Source organism: Zootermopsis nevadensis, unplaced genomic scaffold, assembly GCF_977971745.1.
Source record: "Zootermopsis nevadensis isolate Lab colony 2312 unplaced genomic scaffold, Znev_1.0 Znev_ptg000037l, whole genome shotgun sequence".
In the NCBI taxonomy this organism is placed as follows: Eukaryota; Metazoa; Arthropoda; class Insecta; order Blattodea; family Termopsidae; genus Zootermopsis; species Zootermopsis nevadensis.
The window spans coordinates 2247784-2272756 of NW_028259169.1; positions in this window are offsets into that span (position 1 = coordinate 2247784).

A 24973-nucleotide genomic window follows, 5' to 3' on the forward strand; every position below is an offset into this window, starting at 1 on the left:
TTGAGGGAACGCATAAATCAACTTCCTGGCAGAGACACGTCAATGTAGGTCCAAGGGTTTGGATGATAGAGACATTTGAATTTTACGAGATTATTCGAAAGTCAATTATTAAAAGGCAAATATCTCCTGATCTGTAGGAATCTGAGAGACAAACCTTATGTCACTTTGAGGGAACGTATATGTCAACTTCATGTCAAAGTCTCGTCAATGTATGTCCAAAGTTTTGCAGGATAGAGACATTTGAATTTTTAGAGATTAATCGAAAGTCAATTTTTAAGAGGCAAATATCTCCCGATCTGTAGGCATCTGAGAGACAAACCTTATGTAACTTTGAGGGAACGCAAATGTCAACGTCCTGTCAGAGTCACGTCAATGTATGTCCAAGGGTTTTGAGGATACAGATATTTAAATTTTTAGAGATTAATCGAAAGTCAATTTTTAAAAGGCAATTATCTCCCGATCTGTAGGAATCTGAGATACAAAACGTATGTCACTTTGGGGGAATGCATAAATCAACTTCCTGACAGAGTCACGTCAATGTATGTCCAAGGGTTTTGAGGATACAGACATTTTAATTTTTCGAGATTATTCGAAAGTCAATTCTTGAAAATGCAAATATCTCCCGATCTGTAGGAATCTGAGATACAAAACGTATGTCACTTTGAGGGAACGCATAAATTAACTTCCTGGAAGAGTCACGTCAATGTAGGTCCAAGGGTTTGGATGATAGAGACATTTGAATTTTTCGACATTATTCGAAAGTCAATTATTAAAAGCCAAATATCTCCCGATCTGTTGGAACCTGTGAGACAACCCTTATGTCACTTTAAGGGAACGCATATGTCAACTTCATGTCAGAGTCACGTCAATGTAGGTCCAAGGGTTTGGAGGATAGAGACATTTGAATTTTTCGACATTATAAGAAAGTCAATTATTAAAGGGCAAATATCTCCCGATCTGTAGGAATCTGAGAGACAAAACTTATGTCACTTTGAGGGAACGTATATGTCAACTTCATGTCAGAGTCACGTCAATGTATGTCCAAGGGTTTGGAGGATAGAGACATTTTAATTTTACGAGATTATTCGAAAGTCAATTTTTAAAAGGGAAATATCTCCCGATCTGTAGGAATCTGAGAGACAAACCTTAAGTCACTTTGAGGGAACGTATATGTCAACTTCATGTCAAAGTCTCGTCAATGTATGTCCAAAGGTTTGCAGGATAGAGACATTTGAATTTTTAGAGATTATTCAGAAGTCAATTTTTAAAAGGCAAATATCTCCCGATCTGTAGGCATCTGAGAGACAAACCTCATGTAACTTTGAGGGAACGCAAATGTCAACGTCCTGTCAGAGTCACGTCAATGTATGTCCAAGGGGTTTGAGGATACAGACATTTAAATTTTTAGAGATTAATCGAAAGTCAATTTTTAAAAGGCAATTATCTCCCGATCTGTAGGAATCTGAGATACAAAACGTATGTCACTTTGAGGGAACGCATAAATCAACTTCCTGGCAGAGACACGTCAATGTAGGTCCAAGGGTTTGGATGATAGAGACATTTGAATTTTTTGACATTATTCGAAAGTCAATTTTTAAAAGGCAAATATCTCCCGATCTGTAGGAATCTGTGAGACAACCCTTATGTCACTTTGAGGGAACGCATATGTCAACTTCATGTCAGAGTCACGTCAATGTATCTCCAAGGGTTTGGAGGATAGAGACATTTAAATTTCTCGAGATTATTCGAAAGTCAATTTTTTAAAGGCAAATATCTTTCGATCTGTATGAATCTGAGAGACAAAACTTATGTCACTTTGAGGGAACGTATATGTCAACTTCCTGTCAAAGTCACGTCAATGTATGTCAAAGGGGTTGGAGGATAGAGACATTTAAATTTTTAGAGATTATTCGAAAGTCAATTTTTAAAGGGCAAATATCTCACGATATGTAAGAATCTGAGATACAAAACTTATGTCACTTTGAGGGACCGTATATGTCAACTTCCTGCCAGAGTCACGTCAATGTATGTCCAAGGGTTTGGAGGATAGAGACATTTAAATTTTTAGAGATTATTCGAAAGCCAATTTTTAAAAGACAAATATCTCCCGATCTGTAGGAATCTGAGAGACAAAACTTATATCACTTTGAGGGAACGTATATGTCAAATTCCTGTCATAGTCACGTCAATGTATGGCCAAGGGTTTGGAGGATAGAGACATTTAAATTTTTATAGATTATTCGAAAGTCAATTATTAAAAGGCAAATATCTCCCGATCTGTAGGAATCTGAGAGACAAAACTTATGCCACTTTGAGGGAATGTATATGTCAACTTCATGTCGTAGTCACGTCAATGTATGTCCAAGGGTTTGGAGGATAGAGACATTTAAATTTTTAGAGATTGTTCGAAAGTCAATTTTTAGATTCAAATATCTCCCGATCTGTAGGAATATCAGAGACAAACCTTATGTCACTTTGAGGGAACGCATATGTCAACTTCCTGTCAGAGTCACGTCAATGTATGTCCAAGGGTTTTGAGGATACAGACATTTTAATTTTTCGAGATTTTTCGAAAGTCAATTCTTGAAAAGGCAAATATCTCCCGATCTGTAGGAATCTGAGATACAAAACGTATGTCACTTTGAGGGAACGCATAAATCAACTTCCTGGCAGAGACACGTCAATGTAGGTCCAAGGGTTTGGATGATAGAGACATTTGAATTTTTTGACATTATTCGAAAGTCAATTTTTAAAAGGCAAATATCTCCCGATCTGTAGGAATCTGTGAGACAACCCTTATGTCACTTTGAGGGAACGCATATGTCAACTTTATGTCAGAGTCACGTCAATGTATCTCCAAGGGTTTGGAGGATAGAGACATTTAAATTTCTCGAGATTATTCGAAAGTCAATTTTTTAAAGGCAAATATCTCCCGATCTGTATGAATCTGAGAGACAAAACTTATGTCACTTTGAGGGAACGTATATGTCAACTTCCTGTCAAAGTCACGTCAATGTATGTCAAAGGGGTTGGAGGATAGAGACATTTAAATTTTTAGAGTTTATTCGAAAGTCAATTTTTAAAGGGCAAATATCTCACGATATGTAAGAATCTGAGATACAAAACTTATGTCACTTTGAGGGCCCGTATATGTCAACTTCCTGCCAGAGTCACGTCAATGTATGTCCAAGGGTTTGGAGGATAGAGACATTTAAATTATTAGAGATTATTCGAAAATCAATTTTTAAAAGACAAATATCTATCGATCTGTAGGAATCTGTGAGACAACCCTTATGTCACTTTGAGGGAACGCATATGTCAACTTCATGTCAGAGTCACGTCAATGTATCTCCAAGGGTTTGGAGGATAGAGACATTTAAATTTCTGGAGATTATTCGAAAGTCAATTTTTTAAAGGCAAATATCTCCCGATCTGTATGAATCTGAGAGACAAAACTTATGTCACTATGAGGGAACGTATATGTTAACTTCCTGTCAAAGTCACGTCAATGTATGTCCAAGGGGTTGGAGGATAGAGACATTTAAATTTTTAGAGATTATTCGAAAGTCAATTTTTAAAGGGCAAATATCTCACGATATGTAAGAATCTGAGATACAAAACTTATGTTACTTTGAGGGACCGTATATGTCAACTTCCTGCCAGAGTCACGTCAATGTATGTCCAAGGGTTTGGAGGATAGAGACATTTAAATTTTTAGAGATTATTCGAAAGTCAATTTTTAAAAGACAAATATCTCCCGATCTGTAGGAATCCGAGAGACAAAACTTATATCACTTTGAGGGAACGTATGTGTCAAATTCCTGTCATAGTCACGTCAATGTATGGCCAAGGGTTTGGAGGATAGAGACATTTAAATTTTTATAGATTATTCGAAAGTCAATTATTAAAAGGCAAATATCTCCCGATCAGTAGGAATGTGAGAGACAAAACTTATGCCACTTTGAGGGAATGTATATGTCAACTTCATGTCATAGTCACGTCAATGTATGTCCAAGGGTTTGGAGGATAGAGACATTTAAATTTTTAGAGATTATTCGAAAGTCTATTATAAGATTCAAATATCTCCCGATCTGTAGGAATCTGAGAGACAAAACTTATGTCACTTTGAGGGAACGTATACGTCAACTTCCTGTCAGAGTTACGTCAATGTATGTCCAAGGGTTTTGAGGATAGAGACATTCAAATATTTAGAGATTATTCGAAAGTCAATTTTTAAGATTCAAATATCTCCCGATCTGTAGGAATCTGAGAGACAAACATTATGTCACTTTGAGGGAACGTATATGTCAACTTCCTGTCAGAGTTACGTCAATGTATGTCCAAGGGTTTGGAGGATAGAGACATTTAAATTTATATAGATTATTCGAAAGTAAATTATTAAAATGCAAATATCTCCCGATCTGTAGGAATCTGAGAGACAAAACTTATGTCACTTTGAGGGAACGTATATGTAAACTTCCTGTCAGAGTCACGTCAATGTATGTCCAAGGGTTTGGAGGATAGAGACATTTAAATTTTTAGAGATTATTCGAAAGTCAATATTAAAAGGCAAATATCTCCCGATCTGTAGGAATCTGAGAGACAAACCTTATGTCACTTTGAGGGAACGTATATGTCAACTTCATGTCATAGACACGTCAATGAATGCGCAAGGGTTTGGAGGATAGAGACATTTAAATTTTTCGAGATTATTCTAAAGTCAATTTTTAAAAGGCAATTATCTCCCGATCTGTAGGAATCTGAGATACAAAACGTATGTCACTTTGGGGGAAAGCATAAATCAACTTCCTGGCAGAGTCACGTCAATGTATGTCCAAGGGTTTTGAGGATACAGACATTTTAATTTTTCGAGATTATTCGAAAGTCAATTATTAAAAGCCAAATATCTCCCGATCTGTAGGAATCTGTGAGACAACAATTATGTCAGTTTAAGGGAACACATATGTCAACTTCATGTCAGAGTCACTTCAATGTAGGTAAAAGGGTTTGGAGGATAGAGACATTTGAATTTTTCGACATTATAAGAAAGTCAATTATTAAAGGGCAAATATCTCCCGATCTGTAGGAATCTGAGAGACAAAACATATGTCACTTTGAGGGAACGTATATGTCAACTTCATGTCAGAGTCACGTCAATGTATGTCCAAGGGTTTGGAGGATAGAGACATTTTAATTTTACGAGATTATTCGAAAGTCAATTTTTAAAAGGGAAATATCTCCCGATCTGTAGGAATCTGAGAGACAAACCTTAAGTCACTTTGAGGGAACGTATATGTCAACTTCATGTCAAAGTCTCGTCAATGTATGTCCAAAGGTTTGCAGGATAGAGACATTTGAATTTTTAGAGATTATTCAGAAGTCAATTTTTAAAAGGCAAATATCTCCCGATCTGTAGGCATCTGAGAGACAAACCTCATGTAACTCTGAGGGAACGCAAATGTCAACGTCCTGTCAGAGTCACGTCAATGTATGTCCAAGGGGTTTGAGGATACAGACATTTAAATTTTTAGAGATTAATCGAAAGTCAATTTTTAAAAGGCAATTATCTCCCGATCTGTAGGAATCTGAGATACAAAACGTATGTCACTTTGAGGGAACGCATAAATCAACTTCCTGGCAGAGACACGTCAATGTAGGTCCAAGGGTTTGGATGATAGAGACATTTGAATTTTACGAGATTATTCGAAAGTCAATTTTTAAAAGGCAAATATCTCCTGATCTGTAGGAATCTGAGAGACAAACCTTATGTCACTTTGAGGGAACGTATATGTCAACTTCATGTCAAAGTCTCGTCAATGTATGTCCAAAGTTTTGCAGGATAGAGACATTTGAATTTTTAGAGATTAATCGAAAGTCAATTTTTAAGAGGCAAATATCTCCCGATCTGTAGGCATCTGAGAGACAAACCTTATGTAACTTTGAGGGAACGCAAATGTCAACGTCCTGTCAGAGTCACGTCAATGTATGTCCAAGGGTTTTGAGGATACAGATATTTAAATTTTTAGAGATTAATCGAAAGTCAATTTTTAAAAGGCAATTATCTCCCGATCTGTAGGAATCTGAGATACAAAACGTATGTCACTTTGGGGGAACGCATAAATCAACTTCCTGACAGAGTCACGTCAATGTATGTCCAAGGGTTTTGAGGATACAGACATTTTAATTTTTCGAGATTATTCGAAAGTCAATTCTTGAAAATGCAAATATCTCCCGATCTGTAGGAATCTGAGATACAAAACGTATGTCACTTTGAGGGAACGCATAAATTAACTTCCTGGAAGAGTCACGTCAATGTAGGTCCAAGGGTTTGGATGATAGAGACATTTGAATTTTTCGACATTATTCGAAAGTCAATTATTAAAAGCCAAATATCTCCCGATCTGTTGGAACCTGTGAGACAACCCTTATGTCACTTTAAGGGAACGCATATGTCAACTTCATGTCAGAGTCACGTCAATGTAGGTCCAAGGGTTTGGAGGATAGAGACATTTGAATTTTTCGACATTATAAGAAAGTCAATTATTAAAGGCCAAATATCTCCCGATCTGTAGGAATCTGAGAGACAAAACTTATGTCACTTTGAGGGAACGTATATGTCAACTTCATGTCAGAGTCACGTCAATGTATGTCCAAGGGTTTGGAGGATAGAGACATTTTAATTTTACGAGATTATTCGAAAGTCAATTTTTAAAAGGGAAATATCTCCCGATCTGTAGGAATCTGAGAGACAAACCTTAAGTCACTTTGAGGGAACGTATATGTCAACTTCATGTCAAAGTCTCGTCAATGTATGTCCAAAGGTTTGCAGGATAGAGACATTTGAATTTTTAGAGATTATTCAGAAGTCAATTTTTAAAAGGCAAATATCTCCCGATCTGTAGGCATCTGAGAGACAAACCTCATGTAACTTTGAGGGAACGCAAATGTCAACGTCCTGTCAGAGTCACGTCAATGTATGTCCAAGGGGTTTGAGGATACAGACATTTAAATTTTTAGAGATTAATCGAAAGTCAATTTTTAAAAGGCAATTATCTCCCGATCTGTAGGAATCTGAGATACAAAACGTATGTCACTTTGAGGGAACGCATAAATCAACTTCCTGGCAGAGACACGTCAATGTAGGTCCAAGGGTTTGGATGATAGAGACATTTGAATTTTTTGACATTATTCGAAAGTCAATTTTTAAAAGGCAAATATCTCCCGATCTGTAGGAATCTGTGAGACAAAACTTATGTCACTTTGAGGGAACGTATATGTCAACTTCCTGTCAAAGTCACGTCAATGTATGTCCAAGGGGTTGGAGGATAGAGACATTTAAATTTTTAGAGATTATTCGAAAGTCAATTTTTAAAGGGCAAATATCTCACGATATGTAAGAATCTGAGATACAAAACTTATGTCACTTTGAGGGACCGTATATGTCAACTTCCTGCCAGAGTCACGTCAATGTATGTCCAAGGGTTTGGAGGATAGAGACATTTAAATTTTTAGAGATTATTCGAAAGCCAATTTTTAAAAGACAAATATCTCCCGATCTGTAGGAATCTGAGAGACAAAACTTATGTCACTTTGAGGGACCGTATATGTCAACTTCCTGCCAGAGTCACGTCAATGTATGGCCAAGGGTTTGGAGGATAGAGACATTTAAATTTTTATAGATTATTCGAAAGTCAATTATTAAAAGGCAAATATCTCCCGATCTGTAGGAATCTGAGAGACAAAACTTATGCCACTTTGAGGGAATGTATATGTCAACTTCATGTCGTAGTCACGTCAATGTATGTCCAAGGGTTTGGAGGATAGAGACATTTAAATTTTTAGAGATTGTTCGAAAGTCAATTTTTAGATTCAAATATCTCCCGATCTGTAGGAATATCAGAGACAAACCTTATGTCACTTTGAGGGAACGCATATGTCAACTTCCTGTCAGAGTCACGTCAATGTATGTCCAAGGGTTTTGAGGATACAGACATTTTAATTTTTCGAGATTTTTCGAAAGTCAATTCTTGAAAAGGCAAATATCTCCCGATCTGTAGGAATCTGAGATACAAAACGTATGTCACTTTGAGGGAACGCATAAATCAACTTCCTGGCAGAGACACGTCAATGTAGGTCCAAGGGTTTGGATGATAGAGACATTTGAATTTTTTGACATTATTCGAAAGTCAATTTTTAAAAGGCAAATATCTCCCGATCTGTAGGAATCTGTGAGACAACCCTTATGTCACTTTGAGGGAACGCATATGTCAACTTTATGTCAGAGTCACGTCAATGTATCTCCAAGGGTTTGGAGGATAGAGACATTTAAATTTCTCGAGATTATTCGAAAGTCAATTTTTTAAAGGCAAATATCTCCCGATCTGTATGAATCTGAGAGACAAAACTTATGTCACTTTGAGGGAACGTATATGTCAACTTCCTGTCAAAGTCACGTCAATGTATGTCCAAGGGGTTGGAGGATAGAGACATTTAAATTTTTAGAGTTTATTCGAAAGTCAATTTTTAAAGGGCAAATATCTCACGATATGTAAGAATCTGAGATACAAAACTTATGTCACTTTGAGGGCCCGTATATGTCAACTTCCTGCCAGAGTCACGTCAATGTATGTCCAAGGGTTTGGAGGATAGAGACATTTAAATTATTAGAGATTATTCGAAAGTCAATTTTTAAAAGACAAATATCTATCGATCTGTAGGAATCTGTGAGACAACCCTTATGTCACTTTGAGGGAACGCATATGTCAACTTCATGTCAGAGTCACGTCAATGTATCTCCAAGGGTTTGGAGGATAGAGACATTTAAATTTCTGGAGATTATTCGAAAGTCAATTTTTTAAAGGCAAATATCTCCCGATCTGTATGAATCTGAGAGACAAAACTTATGTCACTATGAGGGAACGTATATGTTAACTTCCTGTCAAAGTCACGTCAATGTATGTCCAAGGGGTTGGAGGATAGAGACATTTAAATTTTTAGAGATTATTCGAAAGTCAATTTTTAAAGGGCAAATATCTCACGATATGTAAGAATCTGAGATACAAAACTTATGTCACTTTGAGGGACCGTATATGTCAACTTCCTGCCAGAGTCACGTCAATGTATGTCCAAGGGTTTGGAGGATAGAGACATTTAAATTTTTAGAGATTATTCGAAAGTCAATTTTTAAAAGACAAATATCTCCCGATCTGTAGGAATCCGAGAGACAAAACTTATATCACTTTGAGGGAACGTATGTGTCAAATTCCTGTCATAGTCACGTCAATGTATGGCCAAGGGTTTGGAGGATAGAGACATTTAAATTTTTATAGATTATTCGAAAGTCAATTATTAAAAGGCAAATATCTCCCGATCAGTAGGAATGTGAGAGACAAAACTTATGCCACTTTGAGGGAATGTATGTGTCAACTTCATGTCATAGTCACGTCAATGTATGTCCAAGGGTTTGGAGGATAGAGACATTTAAATTTTTAGAGATTATTCGAAAGTCTATTATAAGATTCAAATATCTCCCGATCTGTAGGAATCTGAGAGACAAAACTTATGTCACTTTGAGGGAACGTATACGTCAACTTCCTGTCAGAGTTACGTCAATGTATGTCCAAGGGTTTTGAGGATAGAGACATTCAAATATTTAGAGATTATTCGAAAGTCAATTTTTAAGATTCAAATATCTCCCGATCTGTAGGAATCTGAGAGACAAACATTATGTCTCTTTGAGGGAACGTATATGTCAACTTCCTGTCAGAGTTACGTCAATGTATGTCCAAGGGTTTGGAGGATAGAGACATTTAAATTTATATAGATTATTCGAAAGTAAATTATTAAAATGCAAATATCTCCCGATCTGTAGGAATCTGAGAGACAAAACTTATGTCACTTTGAGGGAACGTATATGTAAACTTCCTGTCAGAGTCACGTCAATGTATGTCCAAGGGTTTGGAGGATAGAGACATTTAAATTTTTAGAGATTATTCGAAAGTCAATATTAAAAGGCAAATATCTCCCGATCTGTAGGAATCTGAGAGACAAACCTTATGTCACTTTGAGGGAACGTATATGTCAACTTCATGTCATAGACACGTCAATGAATGCGCAAGGGTTTGGAGGATAGAGACATTTAAATTTTTCGAGATTATTCTAAAGTCAATTTTTAAAAGGCAATTATCTCCCGATCTGTAGGAATCTGAGATACAAAACGTATGTCACTTTGGGGGAAAGCATAAATCAACTTCCTGGCAGAGTCACGTCAATGTATGTCCAAGGGTTTTGAGGATACAGACATTTTAATTTTTCGAGATTATTCGAAAGTCAATTATTAAAAGCCAAATATCTCCCGATCTGTAGGAATCTGTGAGACAACAATTATGTCAGTTTAAGGGAACACATATGTCAACTTCATGTCAGAGTCACTTCAATGTAGGTAAAAGGGTTTGGAGGATAGAGACATTTGAATTTTTCGACATTATAAGAAAGTCAATTATTAAAGGGCAAATATCTCCCGATCTGTAGGAATCTGAGAGACAAAACATATGTCACTTTGAGGGAACGTATATGTCAACTTCATGTCAGAGTCACGTCAATGTATGTCCAAGGGTTTGGAGGATAGAGACATTTTAATTTTACGAGATTATTCGAAAGTCAATTTTTAAAAGGGAAATATCTCCCGATCTGTAGGAATCTGAGAGACAAACCTTAAGTCACTTTGAGGGAACGTATATGTCAACTTCATGTCAAAGTCTCGTCAATGTATGTCCAAAGGTTTGCAGGATAGAGACATTTGAATTTTTAGAGATTATTCAGAAGTCAATTTTTAAAAGGCAAATATCTCCCGATCTGTAGGCATCTGAGAGACAAACCTCATGTAACTCTGAGGGAACGCAAATGTCAACGTCCTGTCAGAGTCACGTCAATGTATGTCCAAGGGGTTTGAGGATACAGACATTTAAATTTTTAGAGATTAATCGAAAGTCAATTTTTAAAAGGCAATTATCTCCCGATCTGTAGGAATCTGAGATACAAAACGTATGTCACTTTGAGGGAACGCATAAATCAACTTCCTGGCAGAGTCACGTCAATGTATGTCCAAGGGTTTTGAGGATACAGACATTTTAATTTTTCGAGATTATTCGAAAGTCAATTCTTGAAAATGCAAATATCTCCCGATCTGTAGGAATCTGAGATACAAAACGTATGTCACTTTGAGGGAACGCATAAATTAACTTCCTGGAAGAGTCACGTCAATGTAGGTCCAAGGGTTTGGATGATAGAGACATTTGAATTTTTCGACATTATTCGAAAGTCAATTATTAAAAGCCAAATATCTCCCGATCTGTTTCAACCTGTGAGACAACCCTTATGTCACTTTAAGGGAACGCATATGTCAACTTCATGTCAGAGTCACGTCAATGTAGGTCCAAGGGTTTGGAGGATAGAGACATTTGAATTTTTCGACATTATAAGAAAGTCAATTATTAAAGGGCAAATATCTCCCGATCTGTAGGAATCTGAGAGACAAAACTTATGTCACTTTGAGGGAACGTATATGTCAACTTCATGTCAGAGTCACGTCAATGTATGTCCAAGGGTTTGGAGGATAGAGACATTTTAATTTTACGAGATTATTCGAAAGTCAATTTTTAAAAGGGAAATATCTCCCGATCTGTAGGAATCTGAGAGACAAACCTTAAGTCACTTTGAGGGAACGTATATGTCAACTTCATGTCAATGTCTCGTCAATGTATGTCCAAAGGTTTGCAGGATAGAGACATTTGAATTTTTAGAGATTATTCAGAAGTCAATTTTTAAAAGGCAAATATCTCCCGATCTGTAGGCATCTGAGAGACAAACCTCATGTAACTTTGAGGGAACGCAAATGTCAACGTCCTGTCAGAGTCACGTCAATGTATGTCCAAGGGGTTTGAGGATACAGACATTTAAATTTTTAGAGATTAATCGAAAGTCAATTTTTAAAAGGCAATTATCTCCCGATCTGTAGGAATCTGAGATACAAAACGTATGTCACTTTGAGGGAACGCATAAATCAACTTCCTGGAAGAGACACGTCAATGTAGGTCCAAGGGTTTGGATGATAGAGACATTTGAATTTTTTGACATTATTCGAAAGTCAATTTTTAAAAGGCAAATATCTCCCGATCTGTAGGAATCTGTGAGACAACCCTTATGTCACTTTGAGGGAACGCATATGTCAACTTCATGTCAGAGTCACGTCAATGTATCTCCAAGGGTTTGGAGGATAGAGACATTTAAATTTCTCGAGATTATTCGAAAGTCAATTTTTTAAAGGCAAATATCTTTCGATCTGTATGAATCTGAGAAACAAAACTTATGTCACTTTGAGGGAACGTATATGTCAACTTCCTGTCAAAGTCACGTCAATGTATGTCCAAGGGGTTGGAGGATAGAGACATTTAAATTTTTAGAGATTATTCGAAAGTCAATTTTTAAAGGGCAAATATCTCACGATATGTAAGAATCTGAGATACAAAACTTATGTCACTTTGAGGGACCGTATATGTCAACTTCCTGCCAGAGTCACGTCAATGTATGTCCAAGGGTTTGGAGGATAGAGACATTTAAATTTTTAGAGATTATTCGAAAGCCAATTTTTAAAAGACAAATATCTCCCGATCTGTAGGAATCTGAGAGACAAAACTTATATCACTTTGAGGGAACGTATATGTCAAATTCCTGTCATAGTCACGTCAATGTATGGCCAAGGGTTTGGAGGATAGAGACATTTAAATTTTTATAGATTATTCGAAAGTCAATTATTAAAAGGGAAATATCTCCCGATCTGTAGGAATCTGAGAGACAAAACTTATGCCACTTTGAGGGAATGTATATGTCAACTTCATGTCGTAGTCACGTCAATGTATGTCCAAGGGTTTGGAGGATAGAGACATTTAAATTTTTAGAGATTGTTCGAAAGTCAATTTTTAGATTCAAATATCTCCCGATCTGTAGGAATATCAGAGACAAACCTTATGTCACTTTGAGGGAACGCATATGTCAACTTCCTGTCAGAGTCACGTCAATGTATGTCCAAGGGTTTTGAGGATACAGACATTTTAATTTTTCGAGATTATTCGAAAGTCAATTCTTGAAAAGGCAAATATCTCCCGATCTGTAGGAATCTGAGATACAAAACGTATGTCACTTTGAGGGAACGCATAAATCAACTTCCTGGCAGAGACACGTCAATGTAGGTCCAAGGGTTTGGATGATAGAGACATTTGAATTTTTTGACATTATTCGAAAGTCAATTTTTAAAAGGCAAATATCTCCCGATCTGTAGGAATCTGTGAGACAACCCTTATGTCACTTTGAGGGAACGCATATGTCAACTTTATGTCAGAGTCACGTCAATGTATCTCCAAGGGTTTGGAGGATAGAGACATTTAAATTTCTCGAGATTATTCGAAAGTCAATTTTTTAAAGGCAAATATCTCCCGATCTGTATGAATCTGAGAGACAAAACTTATGTCACTTTGAGGGAACGTATATGTCAACTTCCTGTCAAAGTCACGTCAATGTATGTCCAAGGGGTTGGAGGATAGAGACATTTAAATTTTTAGAGTTTATTCGAAAGTCAATTTTTAAAGGGCAAATATCTCACGATATGTAAGAATCTGAGATACAAAACTTATGTCACTTTGAGGGCCCGTATATGTCAACTTCCTGCCAGAGTCACGTCAATGTATGTCCAAGGGTTTGGAGGATAGAGACATTTAAATTATTAGAGATTATTCGAAAGTCAATTTTTAAAAAACAAATATCTATCGATCTGTAGGAATCTGTGAGACAACCCTTATGTCACTTTGAGGGAACGCATATGTCAACTTCATGTCAGAGTCACGTCAATGTATCTCCAAGGGTTTGGAGGATAGAGACATTTAAATTTCTGGAGATTATTCGAAAGTCAATTTTTTAAAGGCAAATATCTCCCGATCTGTATGAATCTGAGAGACAAAACTTATGTCACTATGAGGGAACGTATATGTTAACTTCCTGTCAAAGTCACGTCAATGTATGTCCAAGGGGTTGGAGGATAGAGACATTTAAATTTTTAGAGATTATTCGAAAGTCAATTTTTAAAGGGCAAATATCTCACGATATGTAAGAATCTGAGATACAAAACTTATGTCACTTTGAGGGACCGTATATGTCAACTTCCTGCCAGAGTCACGTCAATGTATGTCCAAGGGTTTGGAGGATAGAGACATTTAAATTTTTAGAGATTATTCGAAAGTCAATTTTTAAAAGACAAATATCTCCCGATCTGTAGGAATCCGAGAGACAAAACTTATATCACTTTGAGGGAACGTATGTGTCAAATTCCTGTCATAGTCACGTCAATGTATGGCCAAGGGTTTGGAGGATAGAGACATTTAAATTTTTATAGATTATTCGAAAGTCAATTATTAAAAGGCAAATATCTCCCGATCAGTAGGAATGTGAGAGACAAAACTTATGCCACTTTGAGGGAATGTATATGTCAACTTTATGTCATAGTCACGTAAATGTATGTCCAAGGGTTTGGAGGATAGAGACATTTAAATTTTTAGAGATTATTCGAAAGTCTATTATAAGATTCAAATATCTCCCGATCTGTAGGAATCTGAGAGACAAAACTTATGTCACTTTGAGGGAACGTATACGTCAACTTCCTGTCAGAGTTACGTCAATGTATGTCCAAGGGTTTTGAGGATAGAGACATTCAAATATTTAGAGATTATTCGAAAGTCAATTTTTAAGATTCAAATATCTCCCGATCTGTAGGAATCTGAGAGACAAACATTATGTCACTTTGAGGGAACGTATATGTCAACTTCCTGTCAGAGTTACGACAATGTATGTCCAAGGGTTTGGAGGATAGAGACATTTAAATTTATATAGATTATTCGAAAGTAAATTATTAAAATGCAAATATCTCCCGATCTGTAGGAATCTGAGAGACAAAACTTATGTCACTTTGAGGGAACGTATATGTAAACTTCCTGTCAGAGTCACGTCAATGTATGTCCAAGGGTTTGGAGGATAGAGACATTTAAATTTTTAGAGATTATTCGAAAGTCAATATTAAAAGGCAAATATCTCCCGATCTGTAGGAATCTGAGAGACAAACCTTATGTCACTTTGAGGGAACGTATATGTCAACTTCATGTCATAGACACGTCAATGAATGCGCAAGGGTTTGGAGGATAGAGACATTTAAATTTTTCGAGATTATTCTAAAGTCAATTTTTAAAAGGCAAATATCTCGCGATCTGTAGGTATCTGAGAGACAAAACTTATGTCACTTTGAGGGAACGTATATGTCAACTTCCTGTCAGAGTCACGTCAATGTATGTCCAAGGGTTTGGAGGATAGAGACATTTAAATTTTTATAGATTATTCGAAAGTCAATTTTTAAAAGGCAAATATCTCCCGATCTGTAGGCAACTGAGAGACAAACCTTATGTCACTTTGAGGGAACGTATATGTCAACTTCCTGTCAGAGTAATGTCAATGTATGTCAAAAGGTTTGGTGGATAGAGACATTTGAATTTTTCGAGATTATTCGAAAGTCAATTTTTAAAATTCAAATATCTCCCGATCTGTAGGAATCTGAGAAAAAACTTATGCCACTTTGAGGGAAAGTATATGTCAACTTCATGTCGTAGTCACGTCAATGTGTGTCCAAGGGTTTGGAGGATAGAGACATTTATATTTTTAGAGATTATTCGAAAGTCAATTTTTAAGATTCAAATATCTCCCGATCTGTAGGAATCTGAGAGACATAAACTTATGTCACTTTGAGGGAACGTATATGTAAACGTCCTGTCGAAGTCACGTCAATGTATGTCCTAGGGTTTGGAGGATACAGACATTTAAATTTTTCGAGATTATTCGAAAGTCAATTTGTGAAAAGGCAAATATCTCCCGATCTGTAGTAATATCAGAGACAAACCTTATGTCACTTTGAGGGAACGCATATGTCAACTTCCTGTCAGAGTCACGTCAATGTATGTCCAAGGGTTTGGAGGATAGAGACATTTAAATTTTTAGAGATTATTCGAAAGTCAACTTTTAAAGGCAAATATCTCCCGATCTGTAGGAATCTGAAAGACAAAACTTATATCACTTTGAGGGAACGTATATGTCAAATTCCTGTCAGAGTCACGTCAATGTATGTCCAAGGGTTTGGAGGGTAGAGACATTTAAATTTTTATAGATTATTCGAAAGTCAATTTTTAAAAGGCAAATATCTCCTGATCTGTAGGAATCTGAGAGACAAAACTTATGCCACTTTGAGGGAATGTATATGTCAACTTCATGTCATAGTCACGTCAATGTATGTCCAAGGGTTTGGAGGATAGAGACATTTAAATTTTTAGAGATTATTCGAAAGTCTATTTTTAAGATTCAAATATCTCCCGATCTGTAGGAATCTGAGAGACAAACCTTATGTCACTTTGAGGGAACGTATATGTCAACTTCCTGTGAGAGTTACGTCTATGTATGTCCTAGGGTTTGGAGGATACAGACATTTAAATTTTTCGAGATTATTCGAAAGTCAATTTGTGAAAAGGCAAATATCTCCCGATCTGTAGTAATATCAGACACAAACCTTATGTCACTTTGAGGGAACGCATATGTCAACTTCATGTCAGAGTCACGTCAATGTATGTCCAAGGGTTTGGATAGAGACATTTTAATTTTTCGAGATTATTCGAAAGTCAATTATTAAAGAAAAATATCTCCCGATCTGTAGGAATCTGAGAGACAAAACTTATGTCACTATGAGGGAACGTATATGTCAACTTCATGTCATAGTCACGTCAATGTATGTCCAAGGGTTTGGAGGATAGAGACATTTAAATTTTTAGAGATTATTCGAAAGTCAATTTTTGTAAAGGCAAATATCTCCCGATCTGTAGGCATCTGAGAGACAAACCTTAAGTCACTTTGAGGGAACGTATATGTCAACTTCCTGTCAGAGTTCCGTCAATGTATGTCCAAGGGTTTGGATAGAGAGTCATTTTAATTTTTCGAGATTATTCGAAAGTCAATTATTAAAGGGAAATATCTCCCGATCTGTAGGAATCTGAGAAACAAAACTTATGTCACTTTGAGGGAACGTACATGTCAACTTCATGTCATAGACACGTCAATGTATGTCCAAGGGTTTGGAGGATAGAGACATTTTAATTTTACGAGATTATTCGAAAGTCAATTTTTAAAAGGCAAACATCACCCGATCTGTAGGAATCTGAGAGACAAACCTTATGTCACTTTGAGGGAACGTATATGTCAACTTCATGTCAAAGTCTCGTCAATGTATGTCCAAGGGTTTGGAGGATAGAGACATTTAAATTTTTACAGATTATTCGAAAGTCAATTTTTAAAAGGCAAATATCTCCCGATCTGTAGGAATCTGAGAGACAAACCTTATGTAACTTTGAGGGAACGCAAATGTCAACTTCATGTCAAAGTCTCGTCAATGAATGCGCAAGGGTTTGGAGGATAGAGACATTTAAATTTTTACAGATTATTCGAAAGTCAATTTTAAAAGGCAAATATCTCCCGATCTGTAGGAATCTGAGATACAAAACGTATGTCACTTTGAGGGAACGCATAAATCAACATCCTGGCTGAGTCACGTCAATGTAGGTCCAAGGGTTTGGAGGATAGAGACATTTGAATTTTTCGACATTATTCGAAAGTCAATTTTTAAAAGGCAAATATCTCCCGATCTGTAGAAATCTGTGAGACAAAACTTATGTCACTTTGGGGAACGTGTATGTAAACGTCCTGTCAGAGTCACGTCAATGTATGTCCTAGTGTTTGGAGGATACAGACATTTAAATTTTTAGAGATTATTCGAAAGTCAATTTTTAAGATTCAAATATCTCCCGATCTGTAGGAATCTGAGAGACAAACCTTATGTCACTTTGAGGGAACGTATATGTCAACTTCCTGTCAGAGTTACGTCAATGTATGTCCAAGGGTTTGGAGGATAGAGACATTTAAATTTTTATACATTATTCGAAAGTCAATTATTAAAATGCAAATATCTCCCGATCTGTAGGAATCCGAGAGACAAAACTTATGTCACTTTGAGGGAACGTATATGTAAACTTAATGTCAGAGTCACGTCAAAGTATGTCCAAGGGTTTGGAGGATAGAGACATTTAAATTTTTAGAGATTACTCGAAGGTCAATTATTAAAAGGCAAATATATCCCGATCTGTAGGAATCTGAGAGACAAAACTTATTCCACTTTGAGGGAATGTATATGTCAACTTCATGTCGTAGTCTTGTCAATGTATGTCCAAGGGTTTGGAGGATAGAGACATTTAATTTTTTAGAGATTATTCGAAAGTCAATTTTTAAGATTCAAATATCTCCCGATCTGTAGGAATCTGAGAGACAAAACTTATGTCACTTTGGGGAACGTGTATGTAAACGTCCTGTCAGAGTCACGTCAATGTATGTCCTAGTGTTTGGAGGATACAGACATTTAAATTTTTCGAGATTATTCGAAAGTTAATTTGTGAAAAGGCAAATATCTCCCGATCTGTAGGAATCTGAGAGACAAACCTTATGTCACTTTGAGGGAACGTATATGTCAAATTCATGTCAGAGTCTCGTCAATGTATGACCAAAGGTTTGCAGGATAGAGACATTTGAATTTTTCGAGATTATTCGAAAGTCAATTTTTAAAAGAAAAATAGCTCCCGATCTGTAGGCATCTGAGAGACAAACCTTATGTAACTTTGAGGGAACGCAAATGTCAACTTCATGTCATAGTCACGTCAATGTATGGCCAAGGGTTTGGAGGATAGAGACATTTAAATTTTTAGAGATTATTCGAAAGTCAATTATTAATAGGGAAATATCTTCCGATCTGTAGGAATCTGAGATACAAAACGTATGTCACTTTGAGGGAACGCATAAATCAACATCCTGGCTGAGTCACGTCAATGTAGGTCCAAGGGTTTGGAGGATAGAGACATTTGAATTTTTCGACATTATTCGAAAGTCAATTTTTAAAAGGCAAATATCTCCCGATATGTAGGAATCTGAGAGACAAACCTTATGTCACTTTGAGGGAACGTATATGTCAAATTCATGTCAGAGTCTCGTCAATGTATGTCCAAAGGATGCAGGATAGAGACATTTGAATTTTTCGACATTATTCGAAAGTCAATTTGTGAAAAGGCAAATATCTCCCGATCTGTAGGAATCTGAGAGACAAACCTTATGTCACTTTGAGGGAACGTATATGTCAAATTCATGTCAGAGTCTCGTCAATGTATGGCAAAGGTTTGCAAGATAGAGACATTTGAATATTTCGAGATTATTCGAAAGTCAATTTTTAAAAGAAAAATATCTCCCGATCTGTAGGCATCTGAGAGACAAACCTTATGTAACTTTGAGGGAACGCAAATGTCAACTTCATGTCATAGTCACGTCAATGTATGGCCAAGGGTTTGGAGGATAGAGACATTTAAATTTTTAAAGATTATTCGAAAGTCAATTATTAATAGGGAAATATCTTCCGATCTGTAGTAATCTGAGAGACAAACCTTATGTTACTTTGAGGGAACGTATATGTCAACGTCCTGTCAGAGTCACGTCAATGTATGTCCAAGGGTTTTGAGGATACAGACATTTAAATTTTTAGAGATTAATCGAAAGTCAATTTTTAAAAGGCAAATATCTCCCGATCTGTAGGAATCTGATATACAAAACGTATCTCACTTTGAGGGAACGCATAAATCAACATCCTGGCTGAGTCACGTCAATGTAGGTCCAAGGGTTTGGAGGATAGAGACATTTAAATTTTTTGACATTATTCGAAAGTCAATTCTAAGATTCAAATATCTCCCGATCAGTAGGAATCTGAGAGACAAACCTTATGTCACTTTGAGAGAACGTATATGTCAACTTCCTGTCAGAGTTACGTTAATGTATGTCCAAGGGTTTGGAGGATAGAGACATTTTAGATTTTCGAGATTATTCGAAAGTCAATTTTTAAAGGGCAAATATCTCCCGATCTGTAGGAATCTGAGAGTCAAAACTTATGTCACTTTGAGGGATCGTATATGTCAACTTCCTGTCAGAGTCACGGCAATGTATGTCCAAGGGTTTGGAGGATAGAGACATTTAAATTTTTAGAGATTATTCGAAAGTCTATTTTTGAGATTCAAATATAACCGAACTGTAGGAATCTGAGAGACAAACCTTATGTCACTTTGAGGGAACGTATATGTCAACTTCCTGTCAGAGTTACGTCAATGTATGTCCAAGGGTTTGGAGGATAGAGACATTTAAATTTTTATAGATTATTCGAAAGTCAATTATTAAAATGCAAATATCTCCCGATCTGTAGGAATCTGAGAGACAGAACATATGTCACTTTGAGGGAACGTATATGTAAACTTCCTGTCAGAGTCACGTCAATGTATGTAAAAGGGTTTGGAGGATAGAGACATTTAAATTTTTAGAGATTACTCGAAAGTCAATTATTAAAAGGCAAATATATCCCGATCTGTAGGAATCTGAGAGACAAAACTTATTCCACTTTGAGGGAATGTATATGTCAACTTCATGTCGTAGTCATGTCAATGTATGTCCAAGGGTTTGGAGGATAGAGACATTTAAATTTTTAGAGATTATTCGAAAGTCAATTTTTAAGATTCAAATATCTCCCGATCTGTAGGAATCTGAGAGACAAAACTTATGTCACTTTGAGGGAACGTGTATGTCAAATTCATGTCAGTGTCTCGTCAATGTATGTCCAAAGGTTTGCAGGATAGAGACATTTGAAATTTTCGAGATTATTCGAAAGTCAATTTTTAAAAGGCAAATATCTCCCGATCTGTAGGCATCTGAGAGACAAACCTTATGTAACTTTGAGGGAACGCAAATGTCAACTTCATGTCATAGTCACGTCAATGTATAGCCAAGGGTTTGGAGGATAGACATATTTAAATTTTTCGACATTATTCGAAATTCAATTTTTAAAAGGCAAATATCTCCCGATGTGTAGGAATCTGAGAGACAAACCTTATGTCACTTTGAGGGAACGTATATGTCAACGTCCTGTCAGAGTCACGGCAATGTATGTCCAAGGGTTTGGAGGATAGGGAGACATTTATATATTTAGAGATTAATCGAAAGTCAATATTTAAAAAGCAAATATCTCCTGATCTGTAGGAATCTGATAGACAAAACGTATGTCACTTTGAGGGAACGCATATGTCAACTTCCTGTTAGAGTCACGTCAATGTAGGTCCAAGGGTTTGGATGATAGAGACATTTGAATTTTTCGACATTATAAGAAAGTCAATTTTTAAAAGGCAAATATCTCCCGATCTGTAGGAATCTGAAATACAAACCTTATGTCACTTTGAGGGAACGTACATGTCAACTTCATGTCATAGACACGTCAATGTATGTCCAAGGGTTTGGAGGATAGATACATTTTAATTTTACGAGATTATTCGAAAGTCAATTTTTAAAATGCAAACATCTCCCGATCTGTATTAATCTGAGAGACAAACCTTATGTCACTTTGAGGGAACGTATATGTCAACTTCATGTCAAAGTCTCGTCAATGTATGTTCACAGGTTTGCAGGATAGAGACATTTGAATTTTTAGAGATTATTCGAAAGTCAATTTTTAAAAGGCAAATATCTCCCGATCTGTAGGCATCTGAGAGACAAACCTTATGTAACTTTGAGGGAACGCAAATGTCAACTTCATGTCATAGTCACGTCAATGTATGGCCAAGGGTTTGGAGGATACAGACATTTAAATTTTTAGAGATTAATCGAAAGTCAATTTTTAAAAGGCAAATATCTCCCGATCTGTAGGAATCTGAGATACAAAACGTATGTCACTTTGAGGGAACGCATAAATCAACTTCCTGGCTGAGTCACGTCAATGTAGGTCCAAGGGTTTGGAGGATAGAGAAATTTGAATTCTTCGACATTATTCAAAAGTCAATTTTTTAAAGGCAAATATCTCCGGATCTGTAGGAATCTGTGACACAACCCTTATGTCAATTTGAGGGAACGCATATGTGAACTTCATGTCAGAGTCACGTCAATGTATGTCCAAGGGTTTGGAGGATAGAGATATTTAAATTTTTCGAGATTATTCGAAATTCAATTATTTAAAGGCAAATATCTCCCGATCTGTAAGAATCTGAGATACAAAACTGATGTCACTTTGAGGGACCGTATATGTCAACTTCCTTTCAGAGTCACGTCAATGTATGTCCAAGGGTTTGGAGGATAGAGACATTTAAATGTTTAGAGATTATTCGAAATTCAAATTTAAAAGGCAAATATCTCCCGATCTGTAGGAATCTAAGAGACAAACCTTATGCAACTTTGAGGGAATGTATATGTCAACTTCATGTCGTAGTCACGTCAATGTATGTCCAAGGGTTTGGAGGATAGAGACATTTAAATTTTTAGAGATTGTTCGAAAGTTAATTTTTAAGATTCAAATATCTCCCGATCTGTAGGAATCTGAGAGACAAAACTTATGTCACTTTGAGGGAACGTATATGTAAACGTTCTGTCAGAGTTACGTCAATGTATGTCCTAGGGTTTGGAGGATACAGACATTTAAATTTTTCGAGATTATTCGAAAGTCAATTTGTGGAAAGGCAAATATCTCCCGATCTGTAGGAATATCAGAGACAAACCTAATGTCACTTTGAGGGAACGCATATGTCAACTTCATGTCAGAGTCTAGTCAATGTATGTCTAAGGGTTTGGAAGATAGAGACATTTAAATTTTTAGAGATTGTTCGAAAGTCAATTTTTAAGATTCAAATATCTCCCGATCTGTAGGAATCTGAGAGACAAAACTTATGTCACTTTGAGGGAACGTATATGTCAACTTCATGTCATAGTCACGTCAATGTATGTCCGAGGGTTTGGAGGATAGAGACATTTAAATTTTTAGAGAATATTCGAAAGTCATTTCTTGTAAAGGTAAATATCTCCCGATCTGTAGGCATCTGAGAGACAAACCTTATGTCACATTGAGGGAACATATATGTCAACTTCCTGTCAGAGTCACGTCAATGTAGGTCCAAGGGTTTGGAGGATAGATACATGTAAATTTTTAGAGATTAATCGAAAGTCAATTTTTAAAAAGCAAATATCTCCCGATCTGTAGGAATTTGAGAGACAAACCTTATGTCACTTTGAGGGAACGTATATGTCAACGTCCTGTCAGAGTCACGTCAAAGTATGTCCAAGGGTTTGGAGGATAGAGACATTTAAATTTTTAGAGATTAATCGAAAGTCAATTTTTAAAAAGCAAATATATCCCAAACTGTAGGAATCTGAGTGACAAACCTTATGTCACTTTGAGGGATCGTATATGTCAAATTCATGTCAGAGTCTCGTCAATGTATGTCCAAAGGTTTGCAGGATAGAGACATTTGAATTTTTGGAGATTATTCGAAAGTCAATTATTAAAAGAAAAATATCTCCCGATCTGTAGGAATCTGAAGGACAAACCTTATGTCACTTTGAGGGATCGTATATGTCAACTTCCTGTCATAGACACATCAATGTATGTCCAAGGGTGTGCAGGATAGAGACATTTGAATTTTTAGAGATTATTCGAAAGTCAATTTTTAAAAGGCAAATATCTCCCGATCTGTAGGAATCTGAGAGACAAACCTTATGTCACTTTGAGGGAACGTATATGTTAACTTCATGTCAAAGTCTCGTCAATGTATGTGAACAGGTTTGCAGGATAGAGACATTTGAATTTTTAGAGATTATTCGAAAGTCAATTTTTAAAAGGAAAATATCTTCCGATCTGTAGGCATCTGAGAGACAAACCGTATGTAACTTTGAGGGAACGCAAATGTCAACGTCCTGTCAGAGTCACGTCAATGTATGTCCAAGGGTTTTGAGGATACAGACATTTAAATTTTTAGAGATTAATCGAAAGTCAATTTTAAAAGGCAATTATCTCCCGATCTGTAGGAATCTGAGATACAAAGCGTATGTCACTTTGAGCGAACGCATAAATCAACTTCCTGGCAGAGTCACGTCAAGGTAGGTCCAAGGGTTTGGATGATAGAGACATTAGAATTTTTCAACATTATTCGAAAGTCAATTTTTGAAAGGCAAATGTCTCCCGATCTGTAGGAATCTGAGGGACAAACCTTATGTCACTTTGAGGGAACGTATATGTCAACTTCATTTCAGAGTCACGTCTATGTATCTCCAAGGGTTTGGAGGATAGAAACATTTAAATTTCTCGAGATTATTCGAAAGTCAATTATTTAAATTCAAATATCTCCCGATCTGTATGAATCTGAGAGACAAAACTTATGTCACTTTGAGGGAATGTATATGTCAACTTCCTGTCAGAGTCACGTCAATGTATGTCCAAGGGTTTGGAGGATAGAGACATTTAAATTTTTATAGATTATTCGAAAGTCAAATTTTAAAAGGCAAATATCTCCCGATCTGTAGGCAACTGAGAGACAAACCTTATGTCACTTTGAGGGAACGTATATGTCACTTCCTGTCAGAGTAACGTCAATGAATGTCAAAAGGTTTGGAGGGTAGAGACATTTGAATTTTTCGAGATTATTCGAAAGTCAATTTTTAAAATTCTAATATCTCCCGATCTGTAGGAATGTGAGACAAAACGTATGCCACTTTGAGGGAACGTATATGTCAACTTCATGTCTGATTCTCGTCAATGTATGTCCAAGGGTTTGGAGGATAGAGACATTTAAATTTTTAGAGAATATTCGAAAGTCATTTCTTGTAAAGGTAAATATCTCCCGATCTGTAGGCATCTGAGAGACAAACCTTATGTCACATTGAGGGAACGTATATGTCAACTTCCTGTCAGAGTCACGTCAATGTAGGTCCAAGGGTTTGGAGGATAGAT